Source organism: Triticum aestivum, chromosome 7D (genome assembly GCF_018294505.1).
Source record: "Triticum aestivum cultivar Chinese Spring chromosome 7D, IWGSC CS RefSeq v2.1, whole genome shotgun sequence".
In the NCBI taxonomy this organism is placed as follows: Eukaryota; Viridiplantae; Streptophyta; class Magnoliopsida; order Poales; family Poaceae; genus Triticum; species Triticum aestivum.
This window is the reverse complement of record NC_057814.1, coordinates 565,679,660-565,699,251: the sequence shown is the minus strand read 5'-3', so window position 1 is coordinate 565,699,251 and position 19,592 is coordinate 565,679,660.

Here is a 19,592-nt window from a genome sequence, read left to right as displayed (position 1 = left end):
TAGAAGAAAAATACCAGGAGTACTAAATATAATACAAGGTTGAGCAGAGACTGCCCAACAATTTATTACATGCACGCCGATAAAACAAAACGGCGGATAGGGTGGCAAACTACTAACTCACGATAAAAACCATGGTGGAGGTATCACCGCGGGGCGAGCGATATGACTCCAGAAGACTACAGCTCTTCGAGCGTCGGAGTGAGGCTCGAGAAGACTTATTGCGGGTGGCGGAAGCGTAAACAAGCAGGTGACCAAAATCCGGGAACGCGCAGGACTGACTGGGACTCCTCTAGGCATCGGACGCGCTATCGAACTCTTCATCCAAGAGATCGCCTTCGTCAACATCTGGCCAAATCAACAAGCCAGGTGAGTACTATGAAAGTACTCGCAAGACAGTTCGGACATAAGGTATAACAAATGCGAACATGAAATACATGAATAAGTTAACCAGTACGATCAGACATAGAGGTAATAAATACTGGGTGCCAAGCGAGTGTCTGAAAGACTCCTCGAGCGGAAAATGCGGAATAATAATACTGGTGCCAAACGAGTGTCTGAAAGACTCCTCGAGCGGAAAATGCGGAATAATAATACTGGTGCCAAACGAGTGTCTGAAAGACTCCTCGAGCGGAAAATGCGGAATAATAATACTGGTGCCAAACGAGTGTCTGAAAGACTCCTCGAGCGGAAAATGCGGAATAATAATACTGGTGCCAAACGAGTGTCTGAAAGACTCCTCGAGCGGAAAATGCGGAATAATAATGCCACAGTCGGGCGTCGGGGCGACACCACATAAAGGGCTTATAACAGAAAATAAAGACAGTGCTTGCCACAGTCGGACGTCTGAGCGACATCGCATAAAGGGCTTATATATAATGTAAGAAGTAAAAACACGCCACAGTCGGACGTCTGCGCGACGTCACATAAAGGGCTTATATCACAGCTCAATAATACAATAGTTTGAGAACATAATTTATCACGAGCAAGAAACAATTATAGGGTTAGTCCATCCACAGGAATAACAATAAAACTGAATTACCACTTGAGCTTGCTCACCGGGAACGGGTTTTTCCACATGGATAGATATGGATACAACGTTTACATTACTTGATTAAGGGTACGATGATTTGGAAGGAATTGACTCTGCAGAGTTTGTACTTAACCACAGCCAACGGAATTCAGTAGTCACTGGGACTAGTTCCGTCTGCGGTGTTTTGGAAGAAACACGTCTAACCAGTACACACCCAATTTAACCATCCGAAGCCAGGGATCACCCTCGGCATCGTTCAAGTAAAACCTTGAGACGGGGAGGCTACAACCTCGCGTAGCATGGGATCAAATTTCTATACGCGCGCTATAAGGGGGTGCCCCCCCTCTCGGTCCCAACCGGAAACACCCATGCCCCCTGACCGGATGACTGGCTTTAATCCTGGGCCAAGGTACCATCATCTCGGCCTCTCTGTTTGGTGTGTACACGGAAAGAGGTTACCAACTTACTAAACCGCATCCCTGGCAATGAGACATGTGGTAGCACGGAAAGGGGAAAGAACGGTAACGCGGCTCCAACCACGTTAACGTCGGGGAAAGTCGGATGACGCAAGGCTGGCATGCTACAACAGTACCACCTTGCTGCCCTTCATGTCACCACATGATTAGGCCATCTCTCATCAGAGATCATCACAACTTTGGAACATGCGGAAAAGAAACGATAACGTGGCTCCAACCACGTTAACGTCGGAAAAAGTCGGATGACGCAAGGCTGGTATGCTACAACAGTACCACCTTGCTGCCCTTCATGTCACCACATGATTAGGCCATCTCTCATCAGAGATCATCACAACTTTGGAACAACCGGGTAGTTGCCTCACAAGCAACAGGGTATTTACCGACACTCATATGCCACGCACCAACTTTCACGCAAACATGCAAAACACCTGTCATATCAAATGTTCAAAACATGCTTGCCTGGTTCGGAGAAGTCGGAGTCTAGCTCGGCGAAGTTCGCGGCTCCGTCACCTCTCCCGGAACCTACGGCAATCACGAAACGGGTACTAACGTGAAAACCAACACATGCACAGAAACTTTGCCAAATATTTTTCAAATAAATCCCATAAAAAACTAGACAAAATTTTAAGAATGTCAGAAAAAGAATCACTCAAAAATACCTTTTTATTAAAAAGTTATAAAGGTTTCTGTCCAGGGACCTTTCTGTAATGAAACAGAAAAGTTCCAGGGTTTTAACTGAGAAAACAGAAAACGGTTCGTTTGGAAATGCGCAAGCGCAAGAGAGAAAGCGTATTTTGCCCGAAGGCGCCAACAGAAAACGGTTCGCGAATAAGAGAACAGAGGCTGACACGCGGGGTCCGCATGTCAGGTTTGAAAAGGCTCGCCGGCGCCCGAAGACGGCGGTGGACGCCGGCGTCGAACCACGGCGAGTTAGGAGAAACGGAGGGTACCAAGAGCTTCAGTGTCTTCTTCCGCGTCGGTGGGTGGTGGACTCGTCCAACGGGGAGCACCACGTCGACGGCGACACTATCTCCGGCGGACGGCGGTTCGGGTGAGGATGGGGAACTCCGGTGGAGGGCTGCAAGCTTCAAATTGAAGTGCGGGTCAGAACGAGAGATGCATGGTGAAGCTACTGGCAAGAGAATGGAGGCGGAGGAGCACACATGGGGGCGAATCGGGCTGGATCCCGTGGCGGGTCACGGCGGCCGGAGTCGAGGAAGGAGACCTCCTCGGGGCTCTTCCAGTGGCTAGGCGTGCTCTAGGGGAAGTGCAGGGCTGGTGGGTGCTCGAGTTGAAGCTCGGGGCCTCTATTTATAGGCAGATCGATGGGGTGGCCGTGAACGGAGAATCTCCAGCGAGCGATTACGGCGGAGCAGTGGATTGGAAGGAGGTTTGAGCGGTCGGGCAGCATCAGTGGAGATTACTAGAGTTGTTCCACTGCTAAACGGAGCTGGCCCCGGCGTAATGGCGTCTGTCCACGGTGAGGTGACCGCATGGGCTCAACGGCGGCAGAGAGCGCGCTCCGCGCCCTGCGGTTCATGACGAGAGCGGCAGCGCATTCGGGGGAGTGGAAGGCCACGCGGTGGGCTATGGTGGTTTGGGCGGCGCTGGGTGGAGTCGTCCGCGCCGTGTCTCCCGCTGGCGTCCGCAAAGCCGCCGCCGGCGTCGGTCACGGGGCGGCGCACCTTCTGCTGCTCGTCGCCGACGCCCGCAAGGTGCCAGGCGCTCGTGCGGTGCAGGAACAAGAGGGCGGGGACGAGGAGCAAGGCGACGCGGTGGCACTGGCGAGATCGATGCCCATCTCTGAAGAAAACGACAGTGAGCACTGCAGTGTTCTCTAAACTTACTGAAACTTGACAGTGACCATGCATTGCAGGTGTTCGACAGTAGGTTTTTGCAATGAGATAAATTTTTCTGGAGCTGTAACTTGGTGAGATGACCACTCAATGCACCCAGAGGCTGCATGAATTTACTTGGAATTTTTGGAGAAGGTTTTGAATGAATTTCACCAAATTTGGCAAATCTGGTCCAAACTTGCAGCAGATGTAGTTTGAAAATTTTGAACTGAAGACCAGTGGATCTTCATGGTTCTAGGTTGAGGGTTCAAAGGACTAGGAGGGGAAAAAGGTTTGGTGGCAAAAATCAAAACAGAAAAAGGAGTTCCTTTGTAAATCTCCAAGTGCTATAAGAGAAGACAGAAATTTATTTGAATAGAATTTGAATGGAAATGATCACATGGGGAGGTTCAACTTGCTGGATTTGATGCAAATCATGATCCAAAGGTGAGGGAAGGGTTAGGAGAGAGGATTTGCACTAATGCCATGGCAAGAAGGAATAGTTGAAAGTGGCAAAGGGCTTTCCAAAAGCCATAGTGCATTCTCAAAAAGATTTTCAAAGGCTATTTTCTCAAATGAAAAACATTTTGTCTTAAGCCCAAATGAAGAGCAAGGACTCCCAAGGCCAAAGGCAGATCTTGGGTGAATCCAAATAAAACTTTTGCCATAAAGAAAATATATGAGAGGGAGAGTTCTCTTGAAGAAAAATTTTAAATCACTCCCCTCAAGTCAAATAAAACCTTTTGAAAAATCCAAATAAAACTTGGGTGTCACACTAGGTGACATTAGGGTTTTGGTTGATTTGTGTCTTAAGGTGTTATTCTAGTATGAACTCTAGGATAGATCGGCGGAAAGAATAGCTTCGTGTTATTTTACTACAGACTCTTGAATAGATTGATCAGAAAGAATAACTTTGAGGTGGTTTCATACCCTACAATAATCTCTTCGTTTGTTCTCCGCTATTAGTGACTTTGGAGTGACTCTTTGTTGCATGTTGAGGGATTGTTATATGATCCAATTATGTTATTATTGTTGAGAGAACTTGCACTAGTGAAAGTATGAACCCTAGGCCTTGTTTCAACGCATTGCAATACCGTTTGTGCTCACTTTTATCATTAGTTACCTTGCTGTTTTTATATTTTCAGATTACAAAAACCTATATCTACCATCCATATTGCACTTGTATCACCATCTCTTCGCCGAACTAGTGCACCTATACAATTTACCATTGTATTGGGTGTGTTGGGGACACAAGAGACCCTTTGTTATTTGGTTGCAAGGTTGTTTGAGAGAGACCATCTTCATCCTACGCCTCCCACGGATTGATAAACCTTAGGTCATCCACTTGAGGGAAATTTGCTACTGTCCTACAAACCTCTGCACTTGGAGGCCCAACAACGTCTACAAGAAGAAGGTTGCGTAGTAGACATCAAGCAATTTCTGGCGCCGTTGCCGGGGAGGTGAGTGATTGAAGGTATATCTTTAGATCTTGCAATCGAATCTTTTAGTTTCTTGTTTTATCACAAGCTTGGGGATGCTATGTTTGATGAAGATGATATGTTTAGTCCCCCAAGTTTTGATGAGCAAATTTATTATGATGAAAGCATGCCTCCTATTTATGATGATTATTGTGATGACACGTATGCTATAAAGAATAAAGATAACCATGAAATTTGTCATCATGATTTTAATTTTCAATTGGACTATGCCTCACATGATAGTTATTTTGTTGAGTTTGCTCCCACTACTATTCATGAGAAGAAATTTTCTTATGTGGAGAGTAACAAAAATTCTATGCTTGTGCATCATGAAAATAGTGCTTTATGGGATAGTTATATTGTTGAATTCATTCATCATGCTACTGAAAATTATTATGAGGGAGGAATATATGCTTGTAGGAATTGCAATAATATCAAGTTTCCTCTCTATGTGCTTAAAGTTTTGAAGTTATACTTGTTTTGCCTTCCTATGCTAGTTGACTATTGTTCCCATAAGTTGTTTGTTCATAAAATATCTATGCATAGGAAGTGGGTTAGACTTAAATGTGCTAGTCATATTCCTCATGATGCTCTCTTTATGTTTCAATTCTTATCTTTTATACGAGCATCATTGAAATCATCATGCCTAGCTAAAAAGGCAATAAAGAAAAGCGCTTGTTGGGAGAGAACCCAATACTTACCTTGAATGTTTTTGTGTGTTCACATAATTATGCTACTGTAGTAATCATCTTTTATTATCTTTTGTTTCAATAAAGTGCCAAGTAAGACCTTTAGGATAGCTTACGGTGATAGTTGTGTTGATCCTGCTGAAAATCAGAAACTTTTGTGCCCAGTAAATTAGTCTTGATAATTCACAGAAACGTGCTTTTGATCTGATTCTTTTTGCTCTGGATTGGTACACAAATTGCTCAGGTTTTCCTAATTTGGTATAATTTTTGGAGTTACAGAAGTATGGAAAGTTACCAGATTACTACAGACTGTTCTGTTTTTGACTGATTCTGTTTTCATTGTGTTGTTTGCTTATTTTGATGAATCTATGAGTAGTATCGGAGGGTATGAACCATACAGAAGTTAGAGCATAGTAGATATAACACCAATATGAATTTAGAATGATTTCACAACAGTACCTAAGTGGTGATTTATTTTCTTATACTAAAGGAGCTTACGAGTTTTCTGTTAAGTTTTGTGTTGTGAAGTTTTCAAGTTTTGGGTAAAGATTCAATGGACTACGGAACAAGGAGTGGAAAGATACTAAGCTTGGGGATGCCCACGGCACCCCAAGGTAAAATTCAAGGACAACCAAGAGCCTAAGCTTGGGGATGCCCCGGATGGCATCCCCTCTTTCGTCTTCGTTCATCGGTAACTTTACTTGTAGCTATATTTTTATTCACCACATGACTTGGGGATGCCCAAGGCACCCCAAGGTAAAATTCAAGGGCAACCAAGAGCCTAAGCTTGGGGATGCCCCGGATGGCATCCCCTCTTTCGTCTTCGTTCATTGGTAACTTTACTTGTAGCTATATTTTTATTCACCACATGATATGTGTTTTGCTTGGAGCGTCATTTTATTTTATTTTGTTTTGCTTGCTGTTTGAATAAAATCCCAAGATCTGAAATTCTTAAATGTTAGAGAGTCTTCACATAGTTGCATGATTATTCAACTACTCATTGATCTTCACTTATATCTTTTGGAGTAGTTTGTCGTTTGCTCTAGTGCTTCACTTATATCTTTTAGAGCATGACGGTAGTTTTATTTTGAAGAAATTATTGATCTCTCATGCTTCACTTATGTTATTTTGAGAGTATTTTAGAACAGCATGGTAATTTGCTTTGGTTATAAAATTAGTCCTAATATGATGGGCATTCAAGATGGGTATAATAAAAACTTTCATATAGAGTGCATTGAATACTATGAGAAGTTTGATACTTGATAATTGTTTTGAGATATAAAGATGATGATATTAGAGTCGTGCTAGTTGAGTAATTGTGAAATTGAGAAATACTTGTGTTGAGGTTTGCAAGTCCCGTAGCATGCACGTATGGTAACCATTGTGTGACAAATTTGAAGCATGAGGTGTTCTTTGATTGCCTCCTTATGAGTGGCGGTCGGGGACGAGCGATGGTCTTTTCCTACCAATCTATCCCCCTAGGAGCATGCCCGTAGTGCTTGCGGAGTAGACATCAACGTCCCGCACACGTCTGTACCGTCGTGGGTCAAGGGGGCAGACCTGCCCCGTTTTCTCTGCGTGTGCCGCCCGTGCATGCATGCATGGCAATGTAGCCTGCTGGCTAGGGCTGGCTAGAGGAGGCAACGTTCGGTCCAAAGGTCTAACGGGTGGGCTTCTTTTACCAGAGCCCAACGGATAGCCCACTCGCCGCAGCGTAAAAAACAAACGGCTACTGCATGGCACTACATCCTCTAAAAACTACTACAACAAATCAGAGCATAGCCCGTGGATCGCTGACGTGGCAGTGCATGCTGATCCACACCGTTGAACGCGTAGTGATCCAGCGATCCAGAGAAGAGGGGGGGTTATCCAGCGTTGTCGAATGCAGCCAATCACAGAGAATCTCGCAGATCAGTGACGTGGCCCTAGCGCCTGATCCAGACCGTTCGCTAACAGAGATCTAGCGGCTCGGAAGGATGCGGGGTTTCAGATGGGGTTATGAGGGGTTTTGAGAGGGTTTTGAGGGCTAGGGTTGAGCATAATTAATTCAAAAAAATCATAAAAATATGAAACTTTCACCCATCATCATATTACGTGAGTGAGTTGCTGGGAAAAATAAGAGACTTGGTCTATGGATATTTTCATGAAAAACCCTTCGCAAAACATAGCTATCATGAACGAGGTTGCATAGGATTCAAGCTAGGGTTGAGCATAACTAATTAAAAAATCATAAAAATATGGAACTTTCACCCATCATCATATTATGTGAGTGAGTTGCTGGGAAAAATAAGAAACTTGGTCTATGGGTATTTTCATGAAAAAACCTTCACACAATATAGCTATCATGAACGAGGTTGCATGTGATTCAAGCTGGGGTTTAGGGCTAAGCTTGTCATAGTTTATCAAAATGATCCTATATTTGGCATGGACCCTATATTTGCACACTAGATGTCAAGTTTTGATTTTTTGCCCATTTATAAAAGGTCGAAATTTTTTGCTTAGGAATGGGGTGTTTAGCCTAGCTTCGGAGCTCATTGAGGCAAGTTTTTCACATCAACAATAAGTGCTCGGATTGATCTCTTAACATGCATATGACTAATATGAAAGCATTGTACCATCAATACCATATACTAAACAAACTTGAATTTGAATTTTGGGTCAAACTTGAATCTTGGGTCAAATTTGAAATTCGGCTAGAATTTAAATAGCATTACACAAATACCAGTTTACACAAATTGAGGCAAGTTTGTTATTCTACAACACACATCACCATTACACAAGTTTGACAAATGAAGTTTTCACTTCTTCTTAGCACTCGATTTCTTCTTCTTCTTAGCAATTTTCGATCGTACGACACCTATTTCACTCAAACACTTGATTTTCATAACTGGACTAGCTAGGACAGCTGGAGTTGGCACCACAACATCTACATGAGGCTCAGTTTGCACAACAACAACTCCAGTAGCTTCAATTGGTAATAAAACTTGCAATATAGGCTCAGTTTGCATCACATCTGCTGCAACAGCTTTGCACAACATCTTCAGTTTCAGTTTCAGTTTGCAGAACATCTTCAGTTTCAGTTTGCAGCACTGTTCAAGAAATCTTTCGATTCATCGACTTATTGTCCGATTTATCGCTACTCTTGGGGTGACTGATAAGATTATGCCTTATCTTCACCATTTATCGTTTGGGCCGATTTATCGCTATGAGAAGCGATTTATCGGGAATCTACCGATAAATCGGGCCTATTCATAGCACTATGATTGCAAAAACTATGTTTATTTGCGTTTTGTGGACCTTGTTACGCTATATGTACTGTTGTCCTATTTTGTTTGTCATTATACGAGGATTCAAAGGCTAGGAGTCAAGGTAACACTTCTGTCCAATATTTTTTTCATGTTGAATATAACATATTTTAGTGTTGGGAACCTGAGATTTGCAAAAAATGGTCGATTACTAGCCGACCGGTAAAATCGATTAATCGGCCGATTTCTGATTAATCTCTAATCCCCAGCTGACCGAGACGCTAACGATAAGCGATATCCTCAGCATTGGTTTGCAGAACATCTGCCACAACAGCTTCAGTTTGCACCACATTCTGCACCACATCATCAACTAAATGTTGGTCATGATGCATCACAAGATCAAAGACTGCCTCATTTTGCATCACAACATCATCCAACTCTTGCTCATTTTGCACCGCAGCATCATCCAACTCTGGTTCATCACGCTAACTTCTCTTTTTTCTACAGCCATTGGTTCTTGCCTTTTTGATTGCCCAGCAATCTTCAACAACAAGGGATTGACCTCCACGCTTCCTCCTAGAAAAAAAAGCTTGTAATTTGGCTAGTAATTAAATACAACAACCAAATTAAAAAAACACAAACGTAAACATACTTTGGCCTTTCAGGTGTGTAACGACATTTTGGAGATCCTTTTCGGAGCCCAAGTTCCTGGCACAGCTTGCATCTATTTTTGTTACCTTTTTGGGACCTTTTTGGCTTTGCATCCTTCTTCCCCTTCCCCTTTTTACTACTCCCACCTTTCTCAAACCATGCCTTGAATCTACTCTCTTTAGGCCTGCCAGCTTTTCTTTTTGTTAGGGAAGGACACATGGAAAATTCAATTTCCACTTCAGGCCACTGAGACTGATTTGTAAGTGCTGGAATTGGAGTTGCATATGCATCCTTGAATCTTACCACTGAGTAGTATTCATGCAAGTATGGGTGCATGTTTATCTTGGGTTGGGAGGCCAAGAAAAGTATGGCATGGTCACAAGGTTTCCGTGTGTGTTGCCACTCGAGGCAAGTGCAGTCATGCAACTCAGTGTTAACAACATGCCTCCTTCTAGTCTTGGTATCTCTAACTTCAGCACCCCACAATGAAGATTTTTCAATAGACAAATGTGTAAGATTCCTGCTCCTGTTCACCACCTGTTGTACCACTGCAGGAAGCTTATCCCCTTGCAGACAATCACCAATCCTTCTTCTCAATTCCCACATGCGCATGGTCATGATCCTGATCTGGTCAACCATGTCATGCACAGGCAAGTTCTTTAACTACTTTATCTTGTTGTTAAAACTTTCTGCCAAGTTATTGTTGATATGATCACACTTGATGGCACTGTTAAATCCTGTCCTGCACCACAATAGAGAATGATAGGTGTTCAACAATGGACCAAACTCACTTCATGCTGCTTTTATCTTATCAAGATGATATGAATGTGTTTGTTTGGTGTAAGATCTTGCTGCTGGCCACATTCTCCCAAATTCTTCCCCTCTGAATTTTTTGATCAAATTCATCCACATATGGCCTAAGCACTCCCTCTGCTCAGAATGAGGAAAAACATTCTTCACTGCATTTTCTAGCCCTTTACATGCATCTGTGTGTACTGCCAAAGGTGACACTGGCCCTATGCATCTTTTTAACTGCATCATGAACCATGTCCATGAAACCTCTGTCTCTGACTGAAACAAACCAATAGCAACAGGGAACATCCAGTTGTGTCCATCTAAAGCATTGCATGCTGCCAATTGACCATTCCATTTGCCTGTCAAAAAAGATGAGTCTATGCTCAAATATGGACGGCACCCTACTTTGAAGCCATCTATGCAAGGCTTTAAAGCCATAAAGAAATTAGAGAAAATAACTCTACCATCCTCTATTACCTCAGCATCTATCTCCACAACACTGACAGGTGACCACTTTTCCACCTTTGCTTTGAAGTTATAAAGCATCCTAAAAGTATTTTCCCAATCACCATATAATTCTTTCATTGCCCTCTGTTTTGCTTTCCACACTGTGGTATACTTCACCTTAATGGGGTACTGGTTTTCCAAGTCCACTTTAAGTTTCTTTGCTGTAGTGTTTGGTTTTTTGGCTAAAATTGGAGTGATCTTTTCTACAATCCAAAGTTGTGATGTCATGGTTGATACTCTCTGTGAACTTCTAATACAAGTATGTGGATTTGGGATTTGATTAACCCTAGTGGTACTTCCATCAGGTTGAATTCTAGAAGATATGTACCACTTGCAAGGCTTGACGCTTCCATCGAAACCTCTGCACCTTGCATAAAATTTCATTCTATCAGTCCACATAGTCTTGGCACTCATGTTTGACTACATAAGTCTTGAAACACATCCTAAACTCCTTCATGCTTGGGAACAACTTGCCTACTTCAATAACAGGATTTTCTTTGTCATACACACTTACAAGCTCATCATCATGTGCATCATCTATATCATCTGCAGCATCTTTCATCAGCTGTCCATCCACATCTTCACAAGCATGTTTGTTAGCATCATTAGGCAAACTAGATTCATCCCTCTCTTCCTCATCTTGATCATCTACTGGATCGACTGGAATGCCAAAAAAATTGGCCATCTCAGTGTCAGCCATTGGTGCAATGACCAAATCAGTAGTGTCTTCTAATTGTACTAAATTCCAATCAACACAAACAACCCTTGCAGCACCATCACAACCCTCTTCTACATCTTGATCAACCCCCCTATTACTGTCACTTCACCTGTAAACATGGGTGTTATCTGTCTCTGTGAAGCCCAATCATCATCTACCATCTGTGAAGCCAACTTTGAGGGCACATATGCAACCTTAGAATCTGATTTCAGATCAACGAGCTCTGCATGAAAGGTACTCTGTTTGCTTGCCCAACCGTCTTGCCGATCGATTTCATCAACCATCTCTTCACCATTCTCAATTCTCACATACTCACCCTTCCAATTATCAAACCGTAGCAATGCTACCTCCTGCTCTGGACCCCTAAAAATGCTCTCCCCAATTTTCTCCACGACATTTCTGACGACCCACTCTTCCATGCTCTGTATTTCCTGAGGATCAATCTCTGCACATTCAACCTCCCATTTCACAGTTGTATCTCTCTGTATGTCTCTCACGCTACCATCACCAAGCTTCGCCTTAGAAGGAAAGAATTCGACAGTGAATTCGAATGTCCTACCCCTGTTTGTCAATGGCGGGAAGTGTGAGCTAGCGGAAGCAGACGACGCACAAATCGCATAGGTTGGAAACGATGCACGTACCTAGTCGACGTTGTTGTCTCTGGCGGCTCCATCACGGTCAGCCCCCTCCCCCGCACCCAAATCTGGATCAAATCAACCAAAAACAGAGGAAACAGAGGCGATGCGGTTAGATCTAACTCGAGAAGGAGGGAAACAGGACAAGGGTTCAGGATTTACTCACCACACCCGCCACGGTCGTCGAGAACGATAGCTCCGCCGCAGTTGTGTCATCGAGAAAAAAAGCTCCGACGCCGTCGCCGGCTCACCGCCGAGAACGAAGAGGAGGGAGCAACGGGTCACTGCTCACCTGATTCAGACAGGCACGGAGCCAGATCTCACCTGATGCACTACCAAGTGGGACCGTAACTAGATGCTCTGTCAAGTGGGACCCACATGTCTTAAACATAATCTCACTCCCGTTGACGACCATTTTAATCGCCCGAGTGGGCCTTGGCTATTTGGGCTTCTGAAGCGTTGCACTACAGCTATTTTCGTCAACCACGTCGCACTCCTTCCAATTCACATGAAATTTGTCGCACAGGAGCTATTGGCCCAACTTAAATAGGAAAATATGCCTACACACATAGCCAATTATTGGACCGTTATCCAAACCATTTGTATGTATCCCATGCTACCATCTTCCATTGGTTGCACCTGAAGACCATATGCTCCTGCACTTCCTCATGTGCTGCAATGACCACATACAGATCCATCCTGCAACATGGAAAATAACCTGCAATTTTTGAACTTTCACTCTATTGAAACTACAGTCTGTCACAACAATTATATATAGGCCAAAGTAGAGCACAAACACCAACACGGATTGCGCTTTTGTTTGGGCCTCAAACCCCTCAACTAGTTACCAAACATAATGGTAATACTGATGGATAGAGGCAATTTGAACGTCACATGAATCGTGTGTCATAAGAGAGTGGCAAAAGGGCATGCAATAAGCAGATGACGCACAATTTTAGCTTGATCACAGAAACAAACATTGTTTGTTGCATTGCCATTTAGGGTTCGCTAGATTATCTTTAGTAAGAATTACAATCCTATGAACATACCACATGAAAAATTTAATTTTGAGTGGTACTTTTGCTTTCCAAATGTGCTTTGAACAGAAGACTAGTCTAGAGTTGACTAAATCCATATACATAGATTTGATCATGAAAGCCCGAGAAGGCGTCAACTTCCAACGGAATGTGTCCGGTTCATTAGTGAGGTTAATATGTATCAACCATCTAACCAAATGCACCCACGCAGTCCACTCTTGCAAGCAACTAGGGCAAAGCCTTCCTCCCCTTGTTCTTTGCCGCGAGTACTTTATTCACCTCCTCTCTGTTGGAAATATGCCCTAGAGGCAATAATAAAATGGTTATTATTATATTTCCTTGTTCATGCTATAATTGTATTAACTGGAAACCGTAATACATGTGTGAATACATAGACCACAACATGTCCCTAGTAAGCCTCTAGTTGACTAGCTCGTTGATCAATAGATGGTTATGGTTTCCTGACCATGGACATTGGATGTCATTGATAACGGGATCACATCATTAGGAGAATGATGTGATGGACAAGGCCCAATCCTCAGCATAGCACAAGATCGTGTAGTTCGTTTGCTAAGAGCTTTACTAATGTCAAGTATCGTTTCCTTAGACCATGAGATTGTGCAACTCCCGGATACTGTAGGAATGTTTTGGGTGTACCAAACGTCACAACGTAACTGGGTGGCTATAAAGGTGCACTACAGGTATCTCCGAAAGTGTCTGTTGGGTTGGCACGAATCGAGACTGGGATTTGTCACTCCGTATGACGGAGACGTATCTCTAGGCCCACTCGGTAATGCATCATCATAATGAGCTCAATGTGACTAATGAGTTAGACACGGGATCATGCGTTACGGAACGAGTAAAGAGACTTGCCGGTAACGAGATTGAACGAGGTATTGGGATACCGACGATCGAATCTCGGGCAAGTAACATACCGATAGACAAAGGGAATTGTATACGGGATTGATTGAATCCCCGACATCGTGGTTCATACGATGAGATCATCGTGGAACATGTGGGAGCCAATATGGGTATCCAGATCCCGCTATTGGTTATTGGCCGGAGAGATGTCTTGGTCATGTCTGCATGGTTCCCGAACCCGTAGGGTCTACACACTTAAGGTTCGGTGACGCTAGAGTTGTTATGGGAAATAGTATGTGGTTACCGAAGGTTGTTCGGAGTCCCGGATGAGATCCCAGACATGACGAGGAGCTCCGGAATGGTCCGGAGGTGAAGATCGATATATTGGACGAAGGGTATTGGAGTCCGGAATTGTTCCGGGGGTACCAGGCTATGGCGAGCATGTCCGAAAGGGGTTTCGGAGGCCCCGGCAAGCGTTTGGGGGCCTTATGGGCCAAGGGGAAGGGGCAAACCAGCCCACTAGGGTGCTGTGCGCCCCTCCCAACCCCTCTCACGTAACCAGGAGAGGTGGGGGCGCCACCCCTACGGCAGCCGTCCCTCCCGGCTTGGGGGGCAAGTTTCCTAGGGGGTGGGGGCGCCCAAACCCATCGAGGGTTTCCCCTGGCCGCCGCCTCCTAATCTAGATCCATCTAGAGGGGCCGGCCCCCTCTCCCCTTCCCCCTATATATAGTGAGGGGGTGGGAGGGCAGCCACACCCTTCCCTTGGCGCAGCCCCTTCCTCTTCATAGATCTCTTCCTCCTCTGTAGTGCTTGGCGAAGCCCTGCCGGAGAACCACGAGCTCCATTGCCACCACGCCGTCGTGCTGCTGGAGTACTCCCTCAACTTCTCCTCTCCCCTTGCTGGATCAAGAAGGAGGAGACGTCCCCGGGTTGTACGTGTGTTGAACGCGGAGGCGCCGTCCGTTCGGCGCTAAATCGGATCTTCCGCGATTTGAATCGCCGCGAGTACGACTCCATCAACCGCGTTCTTGTAACGCTTTCACTTAGCGATCTTCAAGGGTATGAAGATGCACTCCCTCTCTCTCATTGCTAGCATCTCCTAGATTGATCTTGGTGACACGTAAGAAAATTTTGAATTATTGCTACGTTACCCAACAGTGGCATCATGAGCTAGGTCTATGCGTAGATTCTATGCACGAGTAGAACGCAAAGTAGTTGTGGGCGATGATTTGTTCAATTTGCTTACCGTTACTAGTCTTATCTTGATTCGGCGGCATTGTGGGATGAAGCGGCCCGGACCGACCTTACACGTACTCTTACGTGAGACAGGTTCCACCGACTGACATGCACTTGATGCATAAGGTGGCTAGCGGGTGTCTGTGTCTCCCTCTTTAGTTGGATCGGATTCAATGAAGAGGGTCCTTATGAAGGGTAAATAGCAATTGGCATATCACCATTGTGGCTTTTGCGTAGGTAAGAAACGTTCTTGCTAGAAACCCATAGCAGCCACGTAAAACATGCAACAACAATTAGAGGACGTCTAACTTGTTTTTGCAGGGTATGCTATGTGATGTGATATGGCCAAAAGGATGTGATGAATTATATATATGTGATGTATGAGATTGATCATGTTCTTGTAATAGGAATCACGACTTCTATGTGGATGAGTATGACAACCGGCAGGAGCCATAGGAGTTGTCTTAATTTATTGTATGACCTACGTGTCAATGAAAAATGCCATGTAATTACTTTACTTTATTGCTAACCGTTAGCCATAGTAGTAGAAGTAATAGTTGGCGAGACAACTTCATGAAGACACGATGATGGAGATCATGATGATGGAGATCATGGTGTCATGCCGGTGACGAAGGTGATCATGCCGTGCCTCGAAGATGGAGATCAAAAGGCCCAAGATGATACTGGCCATATCATGTCACTTTATGATTTGCATGTGATGTTTGTCATGTTTACATCTTATTTGCTTAGAACGACGGTAGCATAAATAAGATGATCCCTCACTAAAACTTCAAGAGATGTGTTCCCCCTAACTGTGCACCGTTGCGAAGGTTCGTTGTTTCGAAGCACCACGTGATGATCGGGTGTGATAGATTCTAACATTCGCATACAATGGGTGTAAGCCAGATTTACACATGCGAAACACTTAGGTTGACTTGACGAGCCTAGCATGTATAGACATGGCCTCGGAAGACAAGAGACCGAAAGGTCGACCATGAGTCGTATAGTAGATACGATCAACATGAAGATGTTCACCGATGATGACTAGTCCGTCTCACGTGATGATCGGACACGGCCTAGTTGACTCGGATCATGTATCACTTAGATGACTAGAGGGATGTCTATCTAAGTGGGAGTTCATTAAATAATCAGATGAACTTAATTATCATGAACATAGTCAAAAGGTCTTTGCAAATTATGTCATAGCTTACGCTTTCGTTCTACTGTTTAAGATATGTTCCTAGAGAAAATTTAGTTGAAAGTTGATAGTAGAAATTATGCGGACTGGGTCTGTAAACTGAGGATTATCCTCATTGTTGCACAGAAGGCTTATGTCCTTAATGCACCGCTCGGTGTGTTGAACCTCGAGCGTCGTATGTGGATGTTGCGAACATCTGACATACACGTTTTGATGACTACGTGATAGTTCAGTGCGTAATGCTAACGGTTTAGAATTGAGGCGCCAAAGACATTTTTGAAACGTCGCAGAACATATGAGATGTTCCAAAGACTGAAATTGGGATTTCAGACTAGTGCCCACGTCAAGAGGTATGAGACCTCTGACAAGTTTCTTAAGCCTGCAAACTAAGGGAGAAAAGCTCAATCGTTGAGCATGTGCTCAGATTGTCTGAGTACTACAATCGCTTGAATCGAGTGGGAGTTAATCTTCTAGATCAGATAGTGATGGTTCTCCATAGTCACTGCCACCAAGCTATTAGAGCTTCGTGATGAACTATAACATATCAGGGACAGACATGATGATCCTTGAGCAACTCGCGATGTTTGACACCGCGAAAGTAGAAATCATGTAGGAGCATCAATTGTTGATGGTTAGTAAAACCACTAGAAGGGCAAGGGAAAAAGGGATACTTCATGAAACGGCAAATCAGTTGCTGCTCTAGTGAAGAAACCCAAGGTTGAACCCAAACCCGAGACTAAGTGCTTCTGTAATGAGGGGAACGGTCACTGAAGCAGAACTACCCTAGATACTTGGTAGATGAGAAGGCAGGCAAGGTCGACAGAAGTATATTGGATATACATTATATTAATGTGTACTTTACTAGTAGTCCTAGTAGCACCAGGGTATTAGATACCGGTTCGGTTGCTAAGTGTTGGTAACTCGAAATAAAAGGCTACGGAATAAACGGAGACTAGCTAAAGGTGAGATGACGATATGTGTTGGAAGTGTTTCCAAGGTTGATATGATCAAACATCGCACGCTCCCTCTACCATCGAGATTGGTGTTAAACCTAAATAATTGTTATTTGGTGTTTGCGTTGAGCATAGACATGATTGGATTATGTTTATTGCAATACGGTAATTCATTTAAGTATAATAATGGTTACTCTGTTTATTTGAGTAATACCTTCAATGGTCTTGCACCTAAAATGAATGGTTTATTGAATCTCGATCGTAGTGATACACATGTTCATGCCAAAAGATATAAGATAGTAATGATAGTACCACATACTTGTGGCACTGCCATTTGAGTCATATTGGTATAAAACGCATGAAGAAGCTCCATGTTGATGGATCTTTGGACTCACTCATTTTTTAAAAGATTGAGACATGCGAACCATGTCTATTGGTAGATATGCATGAAGAAACTCCATACAGATGGATCGTTTGGACTCGCTTGATTTTGAATCACTTGAGACATGCAAATCATACCACATGGGCAAGATGACTGAAAGGCCTTGTTTTCAGTAAGATGAAACAAGAGAGCAACTTGTTGGAAGTAATACATTTGATGTGTGCAGTCCAATGAGTGCTGAGGCACGCAGTGGATATCGTTATGTTCTTACTTCATAGATGATTTGAGTAGATGCTAAGAATATTTACTTGATGAAACACACGTCTGAATTATTGAAAGGTTCAAGTAATTTCAGAGTGAAGTTGAAGATCGTCGTGACAAGAGGATAAAATGTCTATGATATGATCATAGAGATATCTGAGTTACGAGTTTGGCACACAATTAAGACATTGTGGAAATTGTTTCACAACTAATACCGCCTGGAACACCATAGTGTGATGGTGTGTCCGAACATCATAACTGCACCCTATTGGATATGGTGCATACCATGATGTCTCTTATCGAATTACCACTATCGTTTATGGGTTAGGCATTAGAGACAACCGCATTCACTTTAAATAGGGCACCACGCAATTCCGTTGAGACGACACCGTATGAACTATGGTTTAGAGAAACCTAAGCTGTCGTTTCTTAAAGGCTTGGGGCTGCGACGCTTATGTGGAAAAGTTTCAGGCTGATAAGCTCGAACCCAAAGCGGATAAATGCATCTTCATAGAATACCCAAAACAGTTAGGTATACCTCCTATTTCAGATCTGGAAGCAAAAATGATTGTTTCTAGAAACGGGTCCTTTCTCGAGGAAAAGTTTCTCTCGAAAGAATTGAGTGGGAGGATGGTGGAGACTTGATGAGGTTATTGAACCGTCACTTCAACTAGTGTGTTGCAGGGCACAAGAAGTTGTTCCTATGGCACCTACACCAATTGAAGTGGAAGCTTATGATAGTGATCATGAAACTTCGGATCAAGTCACTACCAAACCTCGTAGGACGACAAGGATGCGTACTACTTCAGAGTGGTACACTAGTAGAAAACTGGGCTTTGGTCACAGGGCAATATTCACATTAGTCCCGGTTCAGTCACGAACCGGGACTAATGTGAGCATTGGTCCCGGTTCGTGCGGCCAGGGGCCTGCCGGGCCTCGTGGGGGCATTAGTCCCGGTTCGTCCGACCTCTTTGGTCCCGGTTGGTGGGACAAACTGGGACCAATGGGCCTCGCTCCTGGCCCACCACCATTGGTCCCGGTTGGTGGCTTGAACCGGGACCAGAGGCCCCCCTTTAGTCCCGGTTGGTGCCACCAACCGGGACCAATGAGGTGCCTATATATACCCCTCGCCCGCGAGCAGAGCACTCCAGTGCTCCGTTTTTCTCTGGCCGGCGAGGGGAGGGCTTTGTGGTGCTCTAGCTCACCTCCTATGCACATGAGGTGTTCGATGAAATGCCCGAGCCATAGTAGTTAAGCTTTCTCCTCTCGAAGCTCGACCTCAAAGCTCCATTTTCCTTGAGATTTGTATGGTTTAGCGGAATGCACGCAGATGAACCGACAATGGATGTACGGTGACAGACACACCTCCGAGTACATTAAGGGCGTGCATGATTTTCTCAAAGTGGCTGAGGCAAACAAGCAGAATGGTTTTATGTGTTGTCCATGCCCTACATGTGGGAATACGAAGTCTTACCCTGACCGGAAAATCCTTCACACCCACCTGCTTTACCAGGGTTTCATGCCACACTATAATGTTTGGACGATGCACGGAGAAATAGGGGTTATGATGGAAGACGGCGAAGAAGAAGAGGACGATGACAACTA